Source organism: Palaemon carinicauda, chromosome 2, assembly GCF_036898095.1.
Source record: "Palaemon carinicauda isolate YSFRI2023 chromosome 2, ASM3689809v2, whole genome shotgun sequence".
Lineage (NCBI taxonomy): Eukaryota > Metazoa > Arthropoda > Malacostraca > Decapoda > Palaemonidae > Palaemon > Palaemon carinicauda.
Genome location: NC_090726.1, coordinates 192,801,050 through 192,824,159, shown reverse-complemented (window position 1 = coordinate 192,824,159; position 23,110 = coordinate 192,801,050). Strand labels below are relative to the sequence as shown.

Sequence of the window (23,110 nt, the reverse complement as noted above, 5' to 3'; positions counted from 1 at the left end):
GCCAGAGGTGTTTAGATCATTTGTTGCGCGACCACCACAGGACCAATGGAAAAGGTCTCCATGTTCCGGTGAGTCATGTATTTGCAGGTAGTGGGCCGTGAAGGTCTATTGACGCTTCCACAAGCCCCCTTACAGTGTCTGTGCCACAGAGTAGTTTCTTGAACGCCAGGGATGTAGCAACACACTAACGTTGAAAGCTTTGGGTCCTAGGATGGAGGAGGGTCTAGATTGAGAGCAGACTCGAAAGCCTTCCGATCCTGAGGGGAAGGAAATCCTTGTGATCCTCCTCTAGACCTTCCCCATTCTGGTCAACAGTGCCGAAACATGGGGGCGAACTGGTGTCGTTCTTTTAAGGTAACACCACAGACTCCTCACTAGGTAAAACCCCAGTTGAAGGGTCTTCGGTTACCGAACGAAGAATATTCGGAATGGGCTGCACCTAGGGTACAACACACTTGGATTTTGAGTCTTGGCAATCAACTCGGGGACGCCGCTGAGAATTACTTCTCCTAGTCCCCTAGAGTAGGAGACATCAGAAGATGGATCATACAACACACTAATTCTCTTGATCAAAGGCAAGCGAGTAGAAAGGGTCGTCTTCCATGTAAGAAAGCGATCTGCTGCCTGGCATAAAGGTTCGTAGAAAGGGGCCTTCAGGGACTGAAGGACCCGAACCGCATTCACAGGAGGAGGTCAAGATCCGACGGGGGACACGTTATCTCAAACTTTGTATAAGTAAAGGCATCGATGGGAGAGAATCCCCTTCCACGACATCAGTCACAAAGGTCTGAACACTTTTCCTGGAAGACCGACGCTGAAAAGTCTGAGGGGCCTAACCCTCTTTTCCGCAACTTGTTGCAAAAGGCCTCTTTGAGAGGGGTGGTGTAGGACCATCCCAGGCGTGAAGTCTAAGCAAGGCTACAGCTTTGGAAAGGGTTAGCATGTGGCTGCTTGGAAGATCGTGTTATGGAGGAAGATCCCTCAGAACGTCTTCGGGAGCTGCAGAAGGTCCGGGAACCATTTTGAGTGATACAATAACGAAGCTATTGGAGTCATTGATAAGATCTTTCTTATCGTGACTTGGCTGAGGCCTTCTCACCAGACCCAATGGGGGAAAAAGCATACACCTCTAAGCTGGCCCATCAATCTTGAAATACATCTTGTTTGAGGGCCTGGTGTTCCGGAACTGGGGAACGGTCAAGCGAGAGCCAGAAGTTCAGGACCGTTGCGAGCATGACCACAGTTGGGGACCTCACAAGTCAGAATTTGTTGGATACAAGATGATTCAAAGACACTAGGAGCCCACTATAGAGTGGTCATGTTCAGATTATCTGCAAGCACATTCCTGGTACGCGAGCGGATGGAGGCACCTAGCTGTCCCCTGGCCAACAGACGAGGATGGAATGGTATGGCATATCCCCCCCCCCTCTTTTGATGCAGAGGGGAGACGAGAAGATAGGCCTCTTTGCAGAGGCTCTTGTCTGCCACCCATCATCCGCGGTTCGTCCAGCAGGGGGGGGGGGGGGTTGCATAGCAATAAACACATCTCGACGTGATGGCGAGATGTGTAACTATATGCACATTCTTGCAATGAAGGGGAGGAGCCTGTCCTTCCTCCAACTGCCACCAATCTAGTGTGGTTGGCCGAATAAGACCGATACCAAACGGTAAACTAGTTAATCAGTACAGCTTATATTATAAGAACGAATCTACATAGAGATCGCCTTCCAGACAGGAGACTGGATGGTAATTACCGAACGCATCCAACCAACCCCCAAGTGTAGATTGAGACGTATCTTTAATCTATTGTTGGGTGGGTAATAAGCATAAGTCTACTACGGAGTAGTAACATCAAACTGTGAGCATGATAAGCATACATGCGTAGCTCAACTTAAAGTCTTCTCCGGAACTCAGTTGGAGAACGTTGAAAACGTTTGTAACAGAGATTCCTCTCTCTTAGGAGGAAAACCAATGTAATTCTCCGTCTCCGATCGGTAAACTAGCATTTGTATTGAATGTTCCCTACTAGGGAACAGATATGCTTATGAGAAGTTTCCGATCAGTCATTGTAGGAGACTAATACTTCCGATTGGGAGAAAGGAAAAAGTGCCTATAAGAAGGCAGAACGTAAATGCCGTATGTGATAACAGGAAAGTAGCCAAGTAATATACTGAATAACCTGGTTTCAGTAAGGGATAATAGCTATATCTCTTAATAGAACGGAGTTCTAATTGCAAGATGTATATAGCCCTTATTGGCAAAAAGATCGCTTGCAAGCATATGTACTTGCCCATCTGCGCTAGAGCGCATGCGTAATCTTGTCTTCAGGAAACATTTGCAACGAATCCGGTTGCAGGAATAATGTATGTGCGACAAATCGCAACATTATTGCCCAAGGAATTTTTCTATCGTTGACTAGCTGTAATAATTTTATAGAATGAGAGGGCACAGGTTCTCAAACAAAATACCTGTATAGTTATAAAAGTGATCATTTCTCCTTTCGCTTCCCCCTCCTCTTTATGGGAGGGGCTAGCCAGCGTTCATATACAGACAAGAATGTTTGGTTCCCCGTGAACGGGATTTGAAATGTTCATAAACGCAATGAAAAGATGCCCACGCTGTTGCTATCATTCTAAAAGTCAAGCTAACACAGCTCCTTTGGGACTAATTGTTTGAGAAAATAACCCTGTAAGGGTAGCATAAAAAGTATCAGAAGACTATTGTGGAAAATAGTAAGTTGTCCTACCTGAGGTACAGTGACGGCAGCAGCCCACTCAATCAAACGGTAGAACCCGAGTTTATGACAATAACCTTACGTGTTTTGTCTTGGATAGAGTGTATGCTCTGGGAAGGCTTACGGCCTTAACAACACCCATTGAAGTTCTGTAAAACTTCTCAGGAACGACTCTCATGAAAAGGGTCAAGTCTATAATATGGGGGTTTGCTTCAAGAAGACCAGACATAGATTGCCATTGACCGCTTACCCGAAAGGGTTGCCATCGAACGCTTTTTTTCTAGCGAGAAAAGTACCGTCCCATTCAGGCAAGGCCTGCCAGGGGAAATGAACTGGAATGTAAAAGAATTTTTCATTCCCCACTAATTTCCATCCCGACAGTTGAGGGTTTCTCGATGACGAGAAAGGATCACAAGCAGCCTGCTAACCCAACCACTCGAAATGGGAGGGTGGAGGGAAGAAGACAGTGGTCCGTTCGAAAATGAAAGGATCAGTGCTGGCAAGACCAGCCTAGCTGACATAGTAATCAGCTGGGAGTGTAGAGTGACGTATTAAGCCATGCTTTTGCAAGATTTATCCCGTAGGGTGGAGGGGAGGTCGACCATACAGGCCTATTTTCCAGAAAAAACTCTGGATCGCGGGAACAGTGTGATTCGGCGCAACGAGAATCTAGGGGGTTCTGAATTTATCTCATGAATTCCTTTCTCACGACCTTAAGGGATCGTTGTGACGAGAACCTGCAGGAATCGTGTTGCATGAACTCACCGGGGTTCACGAGACCAGAAGCATGATCAGCACCCAAAGGAACTATGTCATAGCTACCTGTAGGGAGACAGAAACCCCTAGGCAGCAGGCATCCCTCAGGGTTTAGGAACCTTGGCAGATTTCTAAACCTTCTTACCTGCAGGAGGCTTCCCGACAGGCAAGAGCGGCACAGGCCTACCCTGAGGGATAGGGTCTGGGCGTTGTCACATCGGCAACTGCTGTCTCTGAGGCAATGGAAAACATTGAGTGGGCTGCGCGAGCTTGAGGGTTCTACATACCGTTGATCGCGTACATAGAATTGGAGTCGTGCACACTGCGTGACGAATCCAAGCACTCTGTCATAAGAGTAAATCTCTAGATAACGATGGTCCTACGCATAGCGTTAATAGCGAGCGCGAACCCTTTGCGCGACGAGCTGGAAAACTCTCTGTCATAAGAGTTAAACTCTTGATGATGATGGTCATGAGCGTAGCGTTGATAGCGTGCGACGCGTCTGAAGACTGTCATAAGAGTGAAAGTCTTGATGACGATGGTAGCACGCGCAAACACTTTGCGCGGAATACTCTCTGTCATAAGAGCAAAACTCTTCATGACGATTGTCACGCTCATAGTTTTGGTCCAGTGCAATGAGATGGTCGTGCGCGTAGCACTAGTAGCACGCGCGAACACTTCGCACAACGAGACTGTAGAATTTTTGGTCATCAGGGTAAAACTCTCGATGACGTTGGTCGTGCGTGTAGCGCTGATCGCGCGTACGACTCTGTCATGATAGTAAAACTCTTGATGACGATTGTCACGTGCGTAGTTTTGGTTGCGGGCACAGAGATGGTGGCACACGTAGCGCTGGTATTATGGGAGCGAACATTTCGCGCAACGTGAGTCCGAAGACACTGTCAGTAAAGTAACACACGATGATGATTGTCACGCTCGTAGAGTTGCGTGCAACGAGAGTCCACAGAATGTTTTGTCAGAGTAAAACTCTTGATGACTATGGTCCTGCGCGGAGTTGGTCGTGCGCGATCAGTCACTCCACGCGACATAAGTCCGAAGACTCTGTCATAAGAAAAACGTCTAGGCGAGTTGTTTCATGAGAACCAGAAGGTTCTGCGTGATCGCGTGGACCTCTAGAGGTCACGTGATAAGGAGAGAATTACTTGCTACGATAACCTAGGGGTTCAGCGTAGCGCAGGACGCGAACGCTCTACACGACGAGAGTACAAAAGCTCTCGTCATAAAATTAAGACTCTTGATGACGAGGGTCACGTGAACCAGAAGCTTAAGCGTCTTCTGTGTTGCGAGACCCCGAAGGGTCAGAGCAACGGGAAACCAAAGTTTCCCTGTCACGAGACACTGAAGTGTCAGCGTTAACTAATGGTACGAGAGCAAGAAGGTTCAGCATAACCTGTGTTGCGAGACCCCATAGGGATAGCGAAAAGGGAAACCGAAGTTTCCTTGTCATGAGACACCAAAGGTGTCAGCGTGACTGCTGGTAGGAGAGCCCGAAGGCTCAGCGTAACTTGAAACCCAAAGGTTCCAAGTCGCGTGAACTCGAAAGTCCAGCGGGACAGAGGCCCAAAGAACTCCTTAGGTCATGAGAACCCGCAGGATCAACATTACGAGAGCCTGAAGGCTCACAATCACCGAGAGCAGAACCAGCTGGTTCAAAAAGACGTCTCCTTACAGCACAAGGAGGAAAACGTCCAGGATGGAGAAGGGTCACAACCCCTTCCACCCAACGATCCTCCGGAGAGGAACGCCAAGCAGACTCCACCCCAGAGTGGGACTAATACCACTCTATAGATACAGTACCTACTTCGCTGGGGAGGTTTGTTCTCAAGCAGGAGAATGTCGCTCAAGACAAGACTCTCGTTACGTACCTGGAGGAGAACCATAAGCCTAAGGGGGACCACCAATGCCCAAAGGCGGTCTTCTCTCGAGAACGAAAAACACTTTCCCCCAAAGGGAAAACCTGCTTCGAGAAAGCTCTGCTACCGCCCCTGGTGGATCAGCAAACTCTTCGGCGTCGCAAACACACTCAAGGCCTGACCGACGATCCGCAACTCTAACACAAAAGCTGAACATAAGTTTTCTCTCGCAAATGAGAGGAAAGTTCTCCCGAAGGAGGACATCGCCTAAGACATGCTTTCTCCCAGCTCTACGAAAAAAAAGCATAGGCGTGATAATCTCTTGCGAATGAGAGAGGAGTCCTCCCGAAGAAGGACATCGCATAAGACAAGTTTTCTCACAGCTCTATGAGGAAAAAGCGTAGCCGTAACAATCTCGCTCGCAAACAAGAGAAGATCCCCCCCCCCCACTAGGAGGGACAAGTCTTGGACTTACTTTTCCCCAGCTTAAGGGGATAAAGCTTAGTCTTCGGTGACGAGATAGCAGAAGCAGATCTCGTCGAGCTGTCAGCAATTCTTCCGAAAGAGAAAAGGTTGGTGAACGGCTAAAGTAAGGAAGCTCTCCCTCGGAAGGGGGAGCAGCCCAACTCCGGGGAAGGTTAACAGTTCCTTGTAAGGGAAGGTTCTCTAACCCCTGAGGCGAACCTCCTGGCAGCACTATGCTTCCCATCAATAAGGTCGGCAACGAGTGCTACCCCGTAAGTGGGCAGCTCACGAGCTGCCACAGGAAGCACAGGATATTAACCGGAGCGCCAGGGCTATCGGTCTTCTTTCTACGTCGCAACAAAATAAACTAAACAGAAAAACAATCAAGGCAAATCTTTGCGGGAGAGAAAGGCTCTACAGAGCCACAAGGTAAAGAGGTTATTTAGCTGAGAGGTGTGAGTGAGCGGGGTAGCCAGTCTACCCCCATCCCCCCACCTGCTAACTAGCGCATGGGGTAGTTATCCCTCACTAAAATGATCATGGCTCGTCTTTCAGCTATGCCGAAAGTATACCCCTATAAATAGCGGAGGGTTTGTATTTATTCCAGAACAAAGACAATTTGAACATATATTGATATACTATTAGTTAAACAAGAACCCTTTCTGAAAATATAGACAAGGCCAATTTTTTTCCCCAGGGTTGCCAGGGATGATTGTAAGTGCTGTATGGGATTTAAATTTAAAAAGTTGCAGTCAACATCATTAGATGCCACTTAATCACCTACTGCATTAACAATGAAAGCTCAAGTAACTCACGAAAGTGTCTTCACTTGCAAACCAAAGACAAGGAAATGGTGTATAATGTTCTGAAATTATTTTAGAAAAATAGCAAGGAGGTCCTGTAACTGATGTTTCGAAGACTGTCCAAACAGCATCATGAGCAACAAAATTGCCAGAAAAAACTATTTGCAGAGGAAGCAGGTGAGAGGGAATATCTATTGGAATTTCAAAAAAGAAAAGCGGAACATGAGCCAAGTGACTGAATTTGATCATTTTGATGGAAATGCTATGCAAAGAATATTTCTAGGTCTCTATGTTCGGAAGAAAATTTGTACTCCCAGTAAAGTGCTGGTAGCAATGAAAGAAAATGTGTTGTCACGGAGTAGAGATCTTCAAAGGGAAATTAAAAAAAAATAGGTTTTCGCATAGCAAAAGTAACCAGTCGACAATTCTTAATGGAGAAAAATTATGTTCTCTTTGTAGAAAATTTAAAAAAAGAAAAAAAAAAAAAAAAAAAAAGATAGCCCAGCTAATTACTTACACGAAACCTGGGTAAACCAAAATTATTGTCAATCAAGGCTAGACAAATACCAGCTCTGCAAAGGCAACAGGCTTCAAACAGCCCAGAGGAAAATGGAAATTGATATTCCATGCTAAAAAAGATCATCATCACAATATGAACGGCAGTGTGTTCGAAGTAGTTCCGTACATAACTCATTCCTAATATTCCCCTATCATCTGTTACAGCCATAGATAACACCCCCTATATTCTAAATAGAAGTAATATGCAATCGAAGTGTTGCAGCTCACAGGGTCTTCCGATGATGTGCCTCAAGAGAGGGGAAAAGAAAGGGTCAGTCATTTCCTTGTCATTCTTCCTAGACTAACACCGTAACCTCTGCCCTAAAACGACTACTAATAGTCCTGTGAGGAGCTAAAGTAGCTATACTACTTGATGTGCAGGTACCACAAGGCCTATCGAAAATGTGTCTAAAGAGGCTGTCTGTTACATTTTATACTATACTGTAGGTAGAAGGTAAACTGTCTCTTCCATACACCCGCTTTCGGCCCGGGAACCAGCCGCCCGTTGAAATATTACTGCTAGTTATTGGGTCGCTTTGACTGACCACACAGTATAGCATTGAATCCCTCTATGGTTAAGGCTCACCATTCCTTTGCCTATACACACCTAATAGTCAGGCCTATTCTTTCCACATTCTCCTGTCCTCATACACCTCACAACACTGAGATTACAAAACAAGACTTCGCTCAAGGGTTAACTACTGCACTGTGCAATTGTTCAGTGGTTACTCTCCTCTCGGTAAGAGCAGAAGAGATTCTTCCGCTATGGTAAACAACTAAATCAAACCAATAACCAATATTCTCTAGTCTTGGGTAGTGCCATAGCCTCTGTACCATGGTCTTTCTCTGCATTGGAGTAGAATTCTCTGCTTGAGGGTACACTCGGGCACACGATTCTATCTTATTTCTATTCCTCTTGCTTTTTTTGAGGGGAAGTTTTAGTTTATATATGAAATATTTATTTTAATGTTAATGTTCTTAAAATATTTTAATTTTAATTGTTCATTAATTCTCTTTCAAGTTATTTAATTCCTTTCCTCACTGGGCCATTTTCCATTGTTGGAGCCATGGGGCTTATAGCAACTTGCTTTTCTAACTAGGGTTGCAGCTTAATAGAAACCTCCTTGCTTATTTTCGTTGACTTACGACCGAGGCGAGACGCAATTCAATCTGAATGTACAGGTATTTCGAACTTAAAAAGTAAAGTTTCCCTACAATTATTATGCTGTGTCATGATTTAACAATATTTCCTTACTGTATATCATTATTTCCTTTCATTGGTTCATAGAATATTAAATGCTTCATTAAAACATTTTTGTATTCAATTTTTCCAATTTCGGAAGCAATTCAACATTCAACAACCACAGACTTTTTGGGTTTACCTTTGGTTGTGATCAGCTGATCTCAAGGGCTCGCTATCGTATCAAGAGCATCTGCACATACGAATAAAAAGGCATACTGTTTATGTAATTTCTTGACCTATAGTATTCGAAATATCTTCATGATGAATAATACATCATCAACAATGTTACAGAACAACATAGTTTTCATAGTTTGTTTATAGCCTCTGCGTGTGTAGTTCATTTTTAAAGCTTATACAGTATAGTAATTAAAAATTTATTAAGTCTCCATATTCATTTAGATATCATTATGTCTAATTGTGATTTATTTGAGCATGTTTGAATTCTATTTTTCAATTTTGGGATCATTTCAATACTGTATTCAAAAATTACTGCTGCCTTGTGATTGTGCGAACATATAATTTCTTAACTTATTCAAAATATCTTCATAATGCATACTATATTACATCAGCACCTATATTCTATAGGATATCAGTTTTCATACTGTAATTATAGCCATTAATAATAGCTATCATATGAATACGTTCTCTCTCTCTCTCTCTTTCTCTCTCTGTACAACACTTTTCTTTAGACATTAACGTTACTGTATTGGAAATACTGTACTGTACTTGGTATCTATTATTACCCAACGAAGTATCGCAAGGATATCAACTCGATTCGGCAATCGCCTTCCGCCAGACATATGATGTCACTAGACATGCAATACTTCTTTTCTTAGGCTTACGGTAAATAGTACTGTAGGCTATTCATAACTAATAGACCACTGAAATACTTAGTATCGTCACTTGATGTTTCGACGATGGGAATAAGATTACTCGGTAACGAATCGATAGGAAATCACCATTTGCCACTCGCCTTCCGGCAGAAATATGACGTCACGAAAACGTGTGATGTAAGAATGGCTTGCTAAACAGCAAAATAAGTAAAACAAGTCTGTTTCTTCCAAGAAATGAAAGAAAATACTAACTTAACCAGCTAAAGTACTTCCTAACAATAATGTAAATGAAACTGTTCTATTCATGTACTTCCATTAAATAAATATCAATCTACTATCAGAGATGAGACAAAGAAAAGGAAAATCACAAAATATGATATTCTGTCCTAGTTGTAGTCAAATTTACAATACGTAGTACTCATAACAACCGATACAGACCCATGAAATCCTTGTATCGTTACTCAATATTTCGCTAACATTAATCGATAAGTCTATTAAAGCGGTCATACGTCGCATCGGTCGTAAGTCGACGACTACCTGTAGTCACTACAATTGTGTTATCGTTCATCAACACAAAACATTGCCGATCTGATTTGAACCACAGCTTGAAGGCCATGTGCTAAAGCAGGTGAGAATCCACACCATCTTTTCATGCAGCCGTTAAGATGTGAAAAGCATCAAATTGGGAGCATGAGACCTTCCAACCCTCAGCATGGGTGATCAAATGAGAGAACATGCAACTTGCCAACTCTCTTTGACAATGGTAAGGCATAGGGAGAAAAAAAAAAAACTTGGAAGGACAGATTTGTCTGATACCCTTCTCTAAGATGATATTGTAAAAGCCTTGAGAACCACGGTCATGTCCAACTATGGAAGTCCAGGGGTGTGCAAGAATGCTTGGTGCTCCCTCAAAGCATAGAAAACTCCAAGAAAAGTATATCCCCTTCAGTTGAAATACTATACTCAATGCTGAGCGTTCGACTTTGACTGTCATGACTGAGAGGAGCTCCTCTTGGTGAAGGAAGATGAGGAAATTTGCACTTAGCACTAGAGATGCTCCAACCAGATAACTTCTCTTCTACAACCCCAAATCGCAGCAGATGGTCAACTTCCTAAGTAGAAAGCTGCAGAGAACTGTTGTAGGTACCAAAACATATCCCATGCCGTGCCTTCAAAGATAAGGCTAACACAGATTGGGATATCACTTGGCATGTGGCCTTTTGGGATCCACCTGGGTTACCCGGAGGGCTAGCATAATCAACACAATGTTGATCAAGCTGGATGAGGGAATGATTTATGCATCCAGGCATTACTGTAGTTTTTTTTTTTTTTTTTGTGAACACTGAATACATGTCTGGACGGGGGAAACAACACAAGAGGATTTCCGTTTAGCCAAATGGCAAACAAGGCGATCCTCAGACGACCCAACAAAGATCCAAGAACCCCTACTATGACATTACAACCTATTCCTGTTAAATGTGTGTCCTCAAGTGACAAAAAAGTAAGATTTCAAGCTCAATCTAGTAGCAATTACCTCACGGTAGAGGCCAGGATTAGGCAATCGTAGAGATACATCAATAGATGCATCCCCTATGAATGGCCAAAGCTGCTACCAGAGTAAGCATCTAATGCGCAGTACTCGCTCCAAAGCGCCAGCTTGAACTGATACACCATAGAGGGAAGAACGGAGGTACTTCAAAGAGGACATATGAATGAGCACTTGTTGGTGTATATCCTCCAGATCCACTGAAAGCCCTGAGTTTCCTTCTCTGATGGAAATCAGCATAGGCAGTACCATTTCCATCCTTAACCTCGTTTAATGAACATAATGTACTTGTCGAGTGGAGAGACCACAGATCGGACTTCAGCCCCATGTTGGCTTTTCCACTCAGACAAATCCTAACCTGTTCTTCCACAAACCTTCCACCTTTGTCGGTATGTGAGTTGGGGGAGGGGAATACCCAGAACATGTACTAAGTAACTGTCCCGACAGACACTCGCAACCCACAGCCCAGTCCTATGCCTAATCCACATTACCCTATGGTCTTACTTGTGGCAGTAGATGAGAGAGGAGAATAATGTTGCAGTGTTTCCTTTCCATCCCCTCTTTTCATTAGCCCCCAACTTCTGGAGGATCAGATTGGGTAGCTCTAAAGGACTGTGTAAGCACAGGAGGTCTTGGTTTGGAACTCGTTATGGCCTCAGAGGTCTTTCTTGCACCCGACCTCACTAGCATTGCCAAATCCACATAGATCCCTTTGAAGGAGCAGGGTCTTTGAAAAAGACTGTGCACTGGATCAGTGATTTTAGAAAACCATCCCTCCACTAATCCACTACCAGCTGCACGTGGATGCTCAGCAGGAAACATGACCACACTCACCGAGACGTTACGGAACATTGGAGTCACCTCTGAGCAAGCTTGTTTTGAGAATTGGGACACCATAGCATCACTCCTCTTCAAAACCAAGGTGGTCCAGTGGTTTGTTGAGTGCCGGGAAGGTTACTCAACATCTCCAAATACTTCAGGATGGATAACAACATTGACTTGGCAAAATACATCTCTGCGATCAACACCAATCACCCAGAAGACCACTTGGAAGGGGGCCATGACAGACAAATCCATGGGCTCCAACTCATGAGGCAGAAAATGATGTACCTTCAGACTCAAGTCTGTCCAAAGAGTCACTCGTAAGTGTGCACACTAAAGGATCAACCAGAAGTAGTGCAGACGAAGACTTCTCAGGCTAAAAAGGGAGGAAAGGTGTGCTCTCATATCCACTGACCAGATTGTCAACTAAACCCAGGGTAAAATTAAGCAGATCTGACCATGGCAGCACCAGAGATGGCTGGACTTTTGAAGGGCCACCAGGGAGAACTTCGAGCATTGATGGGCACAATCAATGCCCGAAGTTCTCCCTGACAGTAAGCCAAAGTCACCTCACCCAGAATATTCCATTCGCGATGGAGTGCAAGACCATCCACAGAGGAAATTGCCAAATCTGGCTTGTCTGCCTCACCTCATATCAAGCTAGGGTCTGTTACCTTAGGGGAAGACATACAATGAGTACCGTATACCAAGCAAGAGGGTAGGACCGTCTGCCCTGGAGATCGGGTCCACAAATACGAGTGCTCTGACTCAAGGACAGACCCAGCAACATAGTTACTGGCTAATGACAGACCAGGAAGACTGAAAACAGGGGGGAGCAAATATCTCTGGCACTGATCACCCATTGCCAATAGGCAAGGGGTATTAGTCCCTCCACCACCAGCTTCGCGCAATGACAACCTCGAGTAGTGACAACTTATCAACACTGGGTACTAAAGTACTGCAATCAAGGAAAGGAGCAGCAGTCCACTGTCCAAGGAAGAAGGTAAGGGTGCCCAGGCTTGTCCAAATTAAGGCATAAAGGAGGTGCACAGGCCGTGTACCTCTGCCGCTGCGTCTACCAAGGTAGCTCTGGGTCAGGGTCCCAGTACACAGGGCTGTGACAGGGGGTCTTAGCCTTCGCTCTGAGGCAGACAACATAAAGGCTCAATGTCCTGGTCAGGGGGAGCATGACATACAGACCCAAGTGGAAAGAAGCATGGGGCCCAGAACCACCCAGGTGTTATCCTATGAAGAAATCCCCAACCCCCAAACACCCAGTGGAGTTGTAATAAGCCCCAGCCACCTCTTTACAGCTACGAATGGCCTTCCTGTACTTCTTAAGACTACTATTACTTCTGCAAAACACCAGAATCAGTAGTCAAAGAGGAGGCGGACAGAGAAGGAAGAGGAACACGTACATTCTTCTTACCAACAATAACCTCAGGCTCTGCAATCCTGACAGTGTTCATTAGCCTATCAGATCATTAGCTTATCAGTTATAACCTTGGCAAGGTTGAAACATTCTAATTCTTTTATTCAACCTTACAATATTATCGAGTATTATCGTGTCTGGTCTCAGCTGCCGACTCATCTTAATTTATCGCACAAAAACTTGTCTACTAGATTTTTTATCCCTATTCTGGATATTAAACTGTCACCGTCACTCCGTTAATTCTTTGCATGTTAGTGTATATTGCATATGATGAACATAATTCTGACCCTCATAGCATTCAGATCTTCCAAGACCGTACACCTTGGACAGTACAGCACAGTACTAAATTTAAATATACAGTACTGTACACTTAATTCTGAGTCTTGCCTTCATAATAAAGCTCAATAGTACACAGTTTTTAGAAGTTTTATTACAGCTATGACCACATTGTGGAATGAGCTTCCTAATCAGGCAGTTGAATCACTGGAATTTTTTAATGTCTAACTTGCTGCACATGCTTTCATGTCGAGCAGGTTAACAAATTCTCTTATAGTTTACTCACGACAATTCTATTATAACGTTACTGATCTAAAAAATACTTCATATTTTTTAATCATTACTTATTATATAGCTCACTCCCTCTCCTCACTGAGCTTTTAGCATCCTGCTTTACCAACAAGGGTTATAAATTTGCAAACAAGAATCCCACCAAATTTGAAATGAGATTCATATCATTAGAGATTGTATGTTGAGGAGCTACTGTCCGTGATCTTATTATCAATGTACTATAGGAATTTGAGTTTTGTTAGGGTTTGATTTTATTTCCCTGAATTTGCACAACATTCAGCGATTCACCGACCACACGCCTACAATCCGGAGACAAAATTGATGGTAGGAGTAGCATCATCTCTATATGCACCCCGCTAGTTTACAATGACAACCCACATATGCATATATATTATTACAAAGCTACAACCCAATTGGAAAAGAATGCTATAAGCCCAAGGGGTCCAACAGCGAAAATAGCCCAGCATGGAAAGGAAATAAGGAAAAATATGCCTGTGTATCCTCAAGCAAGAGAACTCTAACCCAACACAGTGGATGACCATGTTGCACAGCCTGCAGCAATACCCAAGAATAGAGAACAGTGGTTTGATTTAGGATTGTCCTTATCCTTCAAGAGCTGCTAACTAAAGCTAAAAAGTCTCTTCTATCCATACTAAAGGTATGAGCAGATAACACTACCCTGAGAAACATTGATAATACATTCCTACAGTAATTATGTGGGGCCTTCAATAAACAGTCTTAGCAAGCTATTATTTAAAATGTCAACTCAAGTTAAGGTTTCACTTTGCTTCTAATGAGAAATGAAATGGCAGTATAGGTTGGGTTGGGAGGAACACAAGATTTCAATAAATAATTTATTTACCAATGGCCCATCAATAGTAAACCTCGATGCATCACGATCTCCTAGCCCCAAACCAGGATGCAGAGTTCTTACTTAACGACAGTTCGTCGTTTTCTCACATACCAAATGAAAGTCAAAACTGTAGGAATAACCTAATCAAATCAGTAGAATTAGTGGCATTTGAAAAGAGAGTAGGGACAATAAAGAAACCTGATTGGTTCCTTTGTTTTAGGTGTACAGAGACCTTATTTCCAACTACATTATGTCCCAATCATGTACTGTACAGAATAAAAACGGTCTTGAGTTCTAAATTCTTGGCTATGTTCGTATTGATAAGACTAAGAACTTTTTTTTCAAAATAACCCTAAAATTTCATGTCAGCCGAGCTCATTCCCTCGACAGATTTTTCTTGCTCCTGTCCTTTCTACAATTTTCTGTGGATGACGTTTTGACCAATTTAGCGGCGTCATGGCAACCTAATCGGTGGATGCAGATACTCTGAAATGACTCAATGGGGCACACCTGACCTGGGCAATTTTTAGGGAGCATAATTTCATCCTATCTGAAAATAATAATTCAAAATTCAAGCAGGGCAATGGGAACATCAAACAGGGTTCAGCTCTGCTCGTTCTTAGCATCCAGACATGAAGTTGGCAAAATACAACTTTGAGAGCAACCTTGTTCGTTCTTTTTACACGAGTGATTCGTTTGATAACTTGAAAATCCATATAAACTTTACATTTCAAAGGGAACTTGCATCTTATTTATTTAAGAAAGGCCTGCCTATAGACTTCGTTTTACAAAAATTAAGAAAATCAACCCAAGCAACGACATGATCTTTCATTTCAGTGTTGTACTGTACAAACCATTCATGCTGAAGAATGATTGCAATAAAATGTGGAAAATTTTCTTAACATACATGTGTCCTAACACGTGATTGACACCATACACAAAGATTTTGCTTCACATAAGATACTCTGCCGGGGTGTAAAAAGATACTGTATTAATGACTGTCAAAAAGAAGCTTGACGGACCCGGACACATGTACTTCTCCCGAGGAAAGAAGGTGACGCAACCGAAGGTTGACTTCGGCAACTTTGGATAATGTAAATACAGCAATATATTTGTTTATATGTACATATTCATCATGTTGAACCCAATAGTTAGAAAATTTCTCAAAACTGATTTAGATTAAAAGAAAGCATCAAACTACTGTACTTGACGAAGTGGCTAACGTGGGCAGGGCAAAATGTACCACTTGCCAAAAGAGAGGGGCACAGACCAGTTGAACCAGGTGCTTAATCAGACATTTAAAATAATGCCAAAATAGCCCTCCAAGCAACTGCCCTATTTAGTGCAAAGAGCACTCCTTGCAAGAACAGGAGCAATGAGAAAAAGTTGAATTGAGAGTGAAGCAAGCCAGGAAGGAGCCAAGATAAGTGATTAAATAATGTTAATTCATCAAATCAATATGCTCAGTATATACTGCAGTACAAATAACACAGCTATGTACAACCTATAAAATAGGAAGGTTAATTCCCGCCTACTATGCGTATGAAGGCCTACTTCACTGGTCTACAAACGACAATTATGGAAATACTGTACAGGCATAATTCCAGAAAACAGGATATAGTAAAGTATTGGTTCATTTATCATTTGTATCAGTAAATATTATAGCCAAATCAATTGATGAATTGTAAAAATCAATATATTTCTTTATGGTAAGTATTAGCTGTGTGATTTTGACATAGGCCAAACTAATATCATGTACTTTATCAAACACCATCTGCAGCTTCTTATTTCAAATAAGGTCCAGGTAAAAGGCCAAGGTGCATGTACTGTATAACGACGACCAAGCCTCATAACTCCCCTATATTCATCCCTATTAAAAACTTGTATATAATAAACTGTTTATAAGTCAAATGAACTCTGTATCCTGACACTTTTTTTTATCCCATACTTCCCAGAATTCACTGTAGATGAGACTTTGATCAGTTCAGCATTGCTAAAGCAACAAAATATTACACTGATATGAGAGCAAGGTAATATGAAATAACCAAATCGGACCTTGCTTGACCAGGGAAAAAGTTAAAGTGCTTTTTTTTTATCCAATCAGAATTCAATGTTTCCTAAATTCGAACATTTTAATGAGAGCATCAAATGTGGGTCGGAGACGTCAATTCTTAGGGGGCATGATACCAAAAATATTTAGGGTCGTGAAGTTTACAATACAACTTATTTATATATAATAGGACTCCTGGAGGATTAATTCCAGCATTGGTCAGAGTACAGAGCTGGTCAAAAGCGTCATACTTATGATGGAAAATCAACGCACAATGGCAAGCCACGAATTTGTTGGGAGTTCAAATAACTCATCCCGATGAAAGCGTCCCAAAATGTTGAAACTATTTTGTACAATCCAAACTAACTGGTGTAACTCAGAACATGATCAGCATTATGTACAGACAGTCCTTAAGGTACAAGCATCCGATTTTTTAACTTTCAGATTTACGAGCGCAACTATCGCAAGTAAAAACCATGTTCAAACTCATTAAGTTATAATTTTGAAATTACGTCACTCCCGACGGGCCGAGAACTAGCTGCCGCCACCCAGGAAAGGCAGCACCGACTGGCTTTATTCAAAATCTATTGTCTTTGCTATTGTGATAGTCATAGCTGTTTGTATGTTTTACCTCCACCATATTTTTATACTTATTACCATATATTACGATAATATCAACTATGGTTGGTAGGCAGATTGTTAGTGGTAGTGCAATAAATCACAAGATTAAGGAAGGTAGTGGAAATGAAAGTAGTCATGTTCAAGAAACCAGATAGCGGTAAGTAGGCATATACTGTATTACGTATGTATATAAATTAAATCGTTCAACAATTTGCACAATTTATAAGACAACAAGTTACCCGAAGATGGATAATTATCAAAAGTGTCGGCTAACTCTTCGCCATCACAGCAAGAAAATGGTTTAAAAACTTAAGTTGCAGTATACAGTACAATAATTTTGCATGACATACGCTTGTGGAATGGTACAACTCGTGCCGGGACGTGTCAATATTTTAACGATGGACAATAAGATTGGCAGACCAGGACATAAGAGATAGATGAGAGCAAGTTTGGAAAGCAGAAAAGCAATGTTGGTAGCAAGGACGAAGGCAATTGGGTGTTCGGCAGGACTGACCATGAAACATGCAAGACTTTTTGAGGGTTATCAAGGATCGTTATGAAAACACATTGACTCCTATTTTACTAGAATTCGTTCAGCACGAAACTACTGTACTATAATTTCAGACTGTTGGAAGGCTTATAATAGTATCCGGGAATAATATCTTGACATCGCACTGTTAACCATAGCCTTTATCTTGCGAATCCAGATAATCCCAGTGAACACACCATAGACGAGTCCAATAAAGGTCTGACCTAATGTAACATTACCCATAAACGCAATAGGAATGATACTCTGTAAACTGAAGGCATTCCTTCAATTAGTCAAATGCATTTACACATTCAATATCCATGATTCTTAAGGTCCTGGTGCGCCCCAACATCCCATTCTTCTGTCTTCAGTGACTTTGAGTAACTTAGTACAACTTCAGTATATTTGTTGTTTTTAATATAAATCATAGGGTGAATGTAATTCATTGGGATGTGTAAACCTTCTTCTTACTTGTAAAACTTTATTTCTTTTACAAATTATGATTTAGTATTATATACTATACTTTGTCGTGAGTGAAGCAGATTGCGAAGCCATCACAGGGTATGCTATGTATACAATAGTGTAAGGGATGCTGCCCGCTAACAAAGTAGGTAAGAACAGCTCAGGTTAGGTGGTGATCTTGTGTAGAGGTTTTGCAGAACGACAGACACATCTCACGAATGACTAGAGATGGGAAATTCCCAATCTGCAACGTAGGTCTGGCAGTAAATTTGTATAAATAACCAATAATCACAAAACCTGTATTTTTCATATTATAAGATAGAAAACTATCAGATGCCATGCCTGAAAACCACATGGGAAACAAAAAGGGATACGGCCTAACCGAAGGAGTCTTGTCCTCACCTACAGAAGGCTGGGGGGGGGCTATGCATATCTCCCTAGGCTGAGTCCTTACCTAATTTAAGTTTTTTTTCAGGTTAGGTCGTACCACTGATTGCTCTGGTCAAATACCATTATGTCTGTTTTGGCATACTGTATTTCCTTAAGCTTTAGCTCACAGAACGCATTAAAAAAAACTCTGGATTCATGATAGTTGTACAAATAAAACAATTCAATACACCAAGAACACCCCTTCTCTTCACCATGCGGGTTACGGCCTCAAATTAGGAATGATCGCAATAGGGACATCCCTTCCCAACCCAGGAGGAACAGAACAAAAGCGACAGAGGTAGCATCACTTTAGAACTAAAGGTAGGCGATTTGAAAAACAAAATCCTCCACAATACAGTACAGAAAAAGGCTTGAAATGGTCACCTGGAAGGGGACTACAAATAGCGACCAGGTTCTGCCAGCATAATAGGAAATTAATTTCCACACTTGGGGTTAGAAATAAAAAACAAAAAAAACTATCGATAAACAGAGAATATCACAATCAACATTTTTAAGAATATAATTTTGATTTTAATTTATTTTGTGGTGTTTTGAACATTTTTGATGACTTCTGGGGGGAAATCCAGTTGTTGAGTTATTGACATGTTAACTACCATAACTGAAAAGATATGGCTTTGCTCTTTGGCATCGTCATAAATTACATTTGAAAACCCTTATAATATAAAATGTACCATTCTAATTAATTGCATATTAAAATCAACTTTATAAACTTTGTTTTTGCCCGTTATTATTATGAAAATAAGTTGTCGAAATAAAATGTTACCATAATCAAAATTTGTCTTTTGTTTGACAGGACTTCCGGACGCACATAATACGTGATTTTCCATTCCATTTTTATGGGGTTGTTCACAGCGGTGTCCATTGCAATACAAATACCCCATTACTTATTTGAGCTATTAAATAAGGGGTTTCTGCTATGACATGTTTGACAAACATTTTCTCATTGATCCTATGTTCTGGCAAGCAGAGCTGTCGCACTACGCAGGTTAGCCTTGTGGGCTTGTATTTTGGCGTTTTCAATAATACAAACTCCCGCCTCTGTTCGAAAATGGGCTTTACTTCCATTTCCCATTTGCAGACTAAATATATCAAACAGGGTGTACGTATGATAGCAGCCACCTGTACTGTATGTTTGATGACAGCCAGCTATGTATATGTCAGTGCAACGGGGGTCGCAGGAGGCATCAGCCCCAGGGAAAGTTAGGATATGACTTGTAAGATAGGTTAGGTGGAGAAGTTCAAGTTGGGTAGTGTTCTTGTGTTGCAGAAAAACATCCTACGAACGACTAGAAAATGGGGGGAAAAATTCCCATTTTCTATGCACGAAAGAGGCTCCTCAAACATCCTAATACAGTAATCCCAAACCATAATAAAGATAAAAAAATGAAGTTTGTATATTCCAAAATTAAAAACAAATAGAGAGTTTTAGGATATAAAGGCTTACGCTCTTTATTCTGTTCAAACAACTAACGACAGAAACACCACCGATCAATGATTTTCTGAACTACCAGGTGGAAGGAGCCTCCTGTATCCTGTGCTATAACAAAATGAACAAAACGGGATATTTATTCAAATCTACAACTGTTAAAAGAGGTTTCCGCCAGTATTCAAAATAGTGTATTTGCAAATATCGGGGTGTATGTATGATAGCGGCCACCTGTGCGTATGATTGAGGCTGACTTAACGTAGGGAAGTGTAAGGGGGGTTGCAGAGGGGCGTTAGGCCCTGTAACCCCCCTTCGGTAAGTAGGTATGACATGGCTTGAAAGTTAGGTTAGGGAGGGGAGAGGATAGGAGAGTTTATATCCACTTTTTATCCAAGCGGGAGAAACAATCCACTGTTATACAAGAGCTCTCAAATAACTATCCAATTATGTAATGTCCTACCAAATAATGGACTGTTCTATAATGAAATCAAACTACCTCGATTATCATTATCCTTCACGAGTACACAATCTGAGGTTCAAATTCATTTTAAAAGTTTTGTTAAGCTTAGCAAGTTCCAATCTCCTATTATCCACCTCTTAAGCACAGATACCAGTCAGGCTAAGAAACGTGAGGGTGATATTACGGAATTGTCCCAACCAGCGCTATTAACGCTTGCCAGTACATATGAGCTAGGTGTCATTTTTTCACAAATGAAGCAAGCGCACAGCGCAGCAAAAGACATTAGACTATCGAAATATTACCGAAATCCTAATGGCTTTTGCTTTGTCATGGGCTTGCTCCGCTAGCGAAAGAGAAAATCCACGCCTCTCTGTACTGGCAAGCGGTAATGACGCTGGTTGGGACTCTACCGTAACATTACCAACAGGACGATGCCAACTCGCCAAAGGCTAGGTTAGGTTCCAGTGCATCTTTGTATACAATTTGTTTAATGTTTTCCCTAAACTCCTAAAACTTTAGTTCTACCTGGAGGAACCACTTCTTGGAAGTTGGTCAGACCCATTCGTAATACTTTCGATATTTGTAAATGTACAGCCAGAAATCCAGCCTCGGTGTAGACTATACTCGTATAAATCCCGTTATTGTATAACTATATTGAACTACAATACTTTATGATAAACAACATTCAAAATAACAACAGTTTGTTAGGTAGCGTCTAACATTGGGTAAAGAACGTCCAGGAATGTGTTAATTTTATGCAACGTTGCCAATAGACAGATAATAACATTTCATGTACCTTTGATAAATTCCAACGGTATTTTCAAAAGGGCACCGGGAACGACTCTGTTACGTATCGGCTTTGTCAAATTATGGTTTGGCTACGTGACGAGTGTCTAAAATGAATTGCAATTTGAAATATCACAGTTTAAGATGTCATAATAGTAGACCATTAAGGTCAAATAATAAAAAAGTATATTAGCTACGAGACATTAGGCCTAATCGAAGGCGAGAAAACACAGCCCAACATCTGACTTTCAAAGAAGGATGAAAGAGACTTAACAAATGAATAAATTGAAACAACAACCGTTGATAACACGAGTTCAAAATAATAATAATAAAAAATAAACAAGTTAATTACCTGGCATGCACGACCATGTTTATGGGGACGCAGAACTCCGTGCTAGTAATGGCGGGGGTCTAATGTTGCGGGATGACGGAGAGGCGAATAAACATAGTCAATACTCTCACTAATAACGAAAAAACCCTTCAGATACACTAGAATTAAAAGTTTTCACAGACACAAGATAAATAGTTCACGTCAACACGAGTGAAAGTCATGGAATGAATGGGGTACTTACGTTGCTGCTGCGTTTTCCTTCCCCCTTAACCCTGGCGACAAGATGGCGTAGTTTTGCGGCGCGTTCATGTGATTGGCTGCAAGAATAAAAACCGTGTTCTTATTACGCTCTGCCCATATATCTCGTTTTATGAACTTAAAATCATCCACTCATGCTCAAATATATTTACTAATAACGATTGTGTACAAAATACGAAAATGCATCGCGGTAAACTAAAAGTTATATCATACGTTAGCAATATAAATGAACGTGACCATGTTCCAATACTCTACTGACCAAACTCTAAAGGAATGATATTTTTTTTATCTCAATTCGTCTTATCTAACACCTATGCTTTGAGATAATACAACCAATTACAACACAGGTATAACATTTACAAATTCAACATCAAAACAATAACAGTAGATTACAAAAACATTAGTCAATAATGATGTTCGACTTAGTATTTACAAAATATTTTTCTTAGTAATACTTTCATTATACCACTAAAATTAACACATTTAACAAGCTAAAATATTACTTGTCTCATATGACAAAAACATTTATACGTTCTTATTTCAAGCTGGTATATTTCCCTCTTTAATAATAATAATCAAAATATTAGAGAGAGGCAGTGGGTGTTAACATGTAAACAAAGTGGAATATTCTGGAATTTTTCTTTTGAACAATATTCCGGTTCATCTTCTGTGCATTTTCACATTAAAATGTATAATAATTATTTATTATTTTCTTGTTCACATGATTCGTGCATCAGCACGTGTATCACAAGTGTAATGGGTGGTGCATTCCTCACAACGTGTTTGGCTATATAGTTGTGACGTCATGCGCGGGCTTTTTAAATATTGGTGACGTCATCATGGGAAAATGGAAAATTACCCCTATTATTATTATTATTATTATTATTATTATTATTATTATTATTATTATTAGATAAGCTACAACCCTAGTTGGGAAAGTAGGATGCTATAAGCCCAAGGGCTCCAACAGAGAAAAATGGCCCAGTCAGGAAAGGAAATAAGGAAATAGGTATACTTTATGAATATGAGAAGAAATGAAATATTAGAATAAAATATTTTAAGAAGAATGACAAAACTAAAACAGATCTTTCATATACAAATATAAAAAGAGACTTAAGTCAGCCTGTTCAAGTTCAACATAAAACATTTTCTGCAGGTTTGAACTTATGAAGTTCAATCGATACAACTACTCGATTATGAAGATCATTCCACAACTTGACCACAGCTGGAATAGAACTAGAATACTGTGTA

At 41.2% G+C, this 23,110-nt stretch overlaps 1 protein-coding gene across 5 annotated transcripts in view; it reads right to left on the bottom strand.

The window, feature by feature from the left end:
- LOC137629049 (uncharacterized) overlaps positions 1-22,119 on the bottom strand; it is a 100,187-nt gene extending 78,068 nt beyond the window's left edge. For 2 of the 5 annotated variants that reach the window (XM_068360319.1, XM_068360340.1), the window contains exons 1-2: positions 22,073-22,119; positions 21,843-21,918 (exon numbers count right to left, since the gene is read on the bottom strand). The gene's annotated coding sequence lies outside the window, so the exon portion shown is untranslated. The other 3 variants (XM_068360333.1, XM_068360325.1, XM_068360346.1) reach the window with 2 other exon arrangements.
- Between the last annotated feature and the right edge of the window lie 991 nt (positions 22,120-23,110).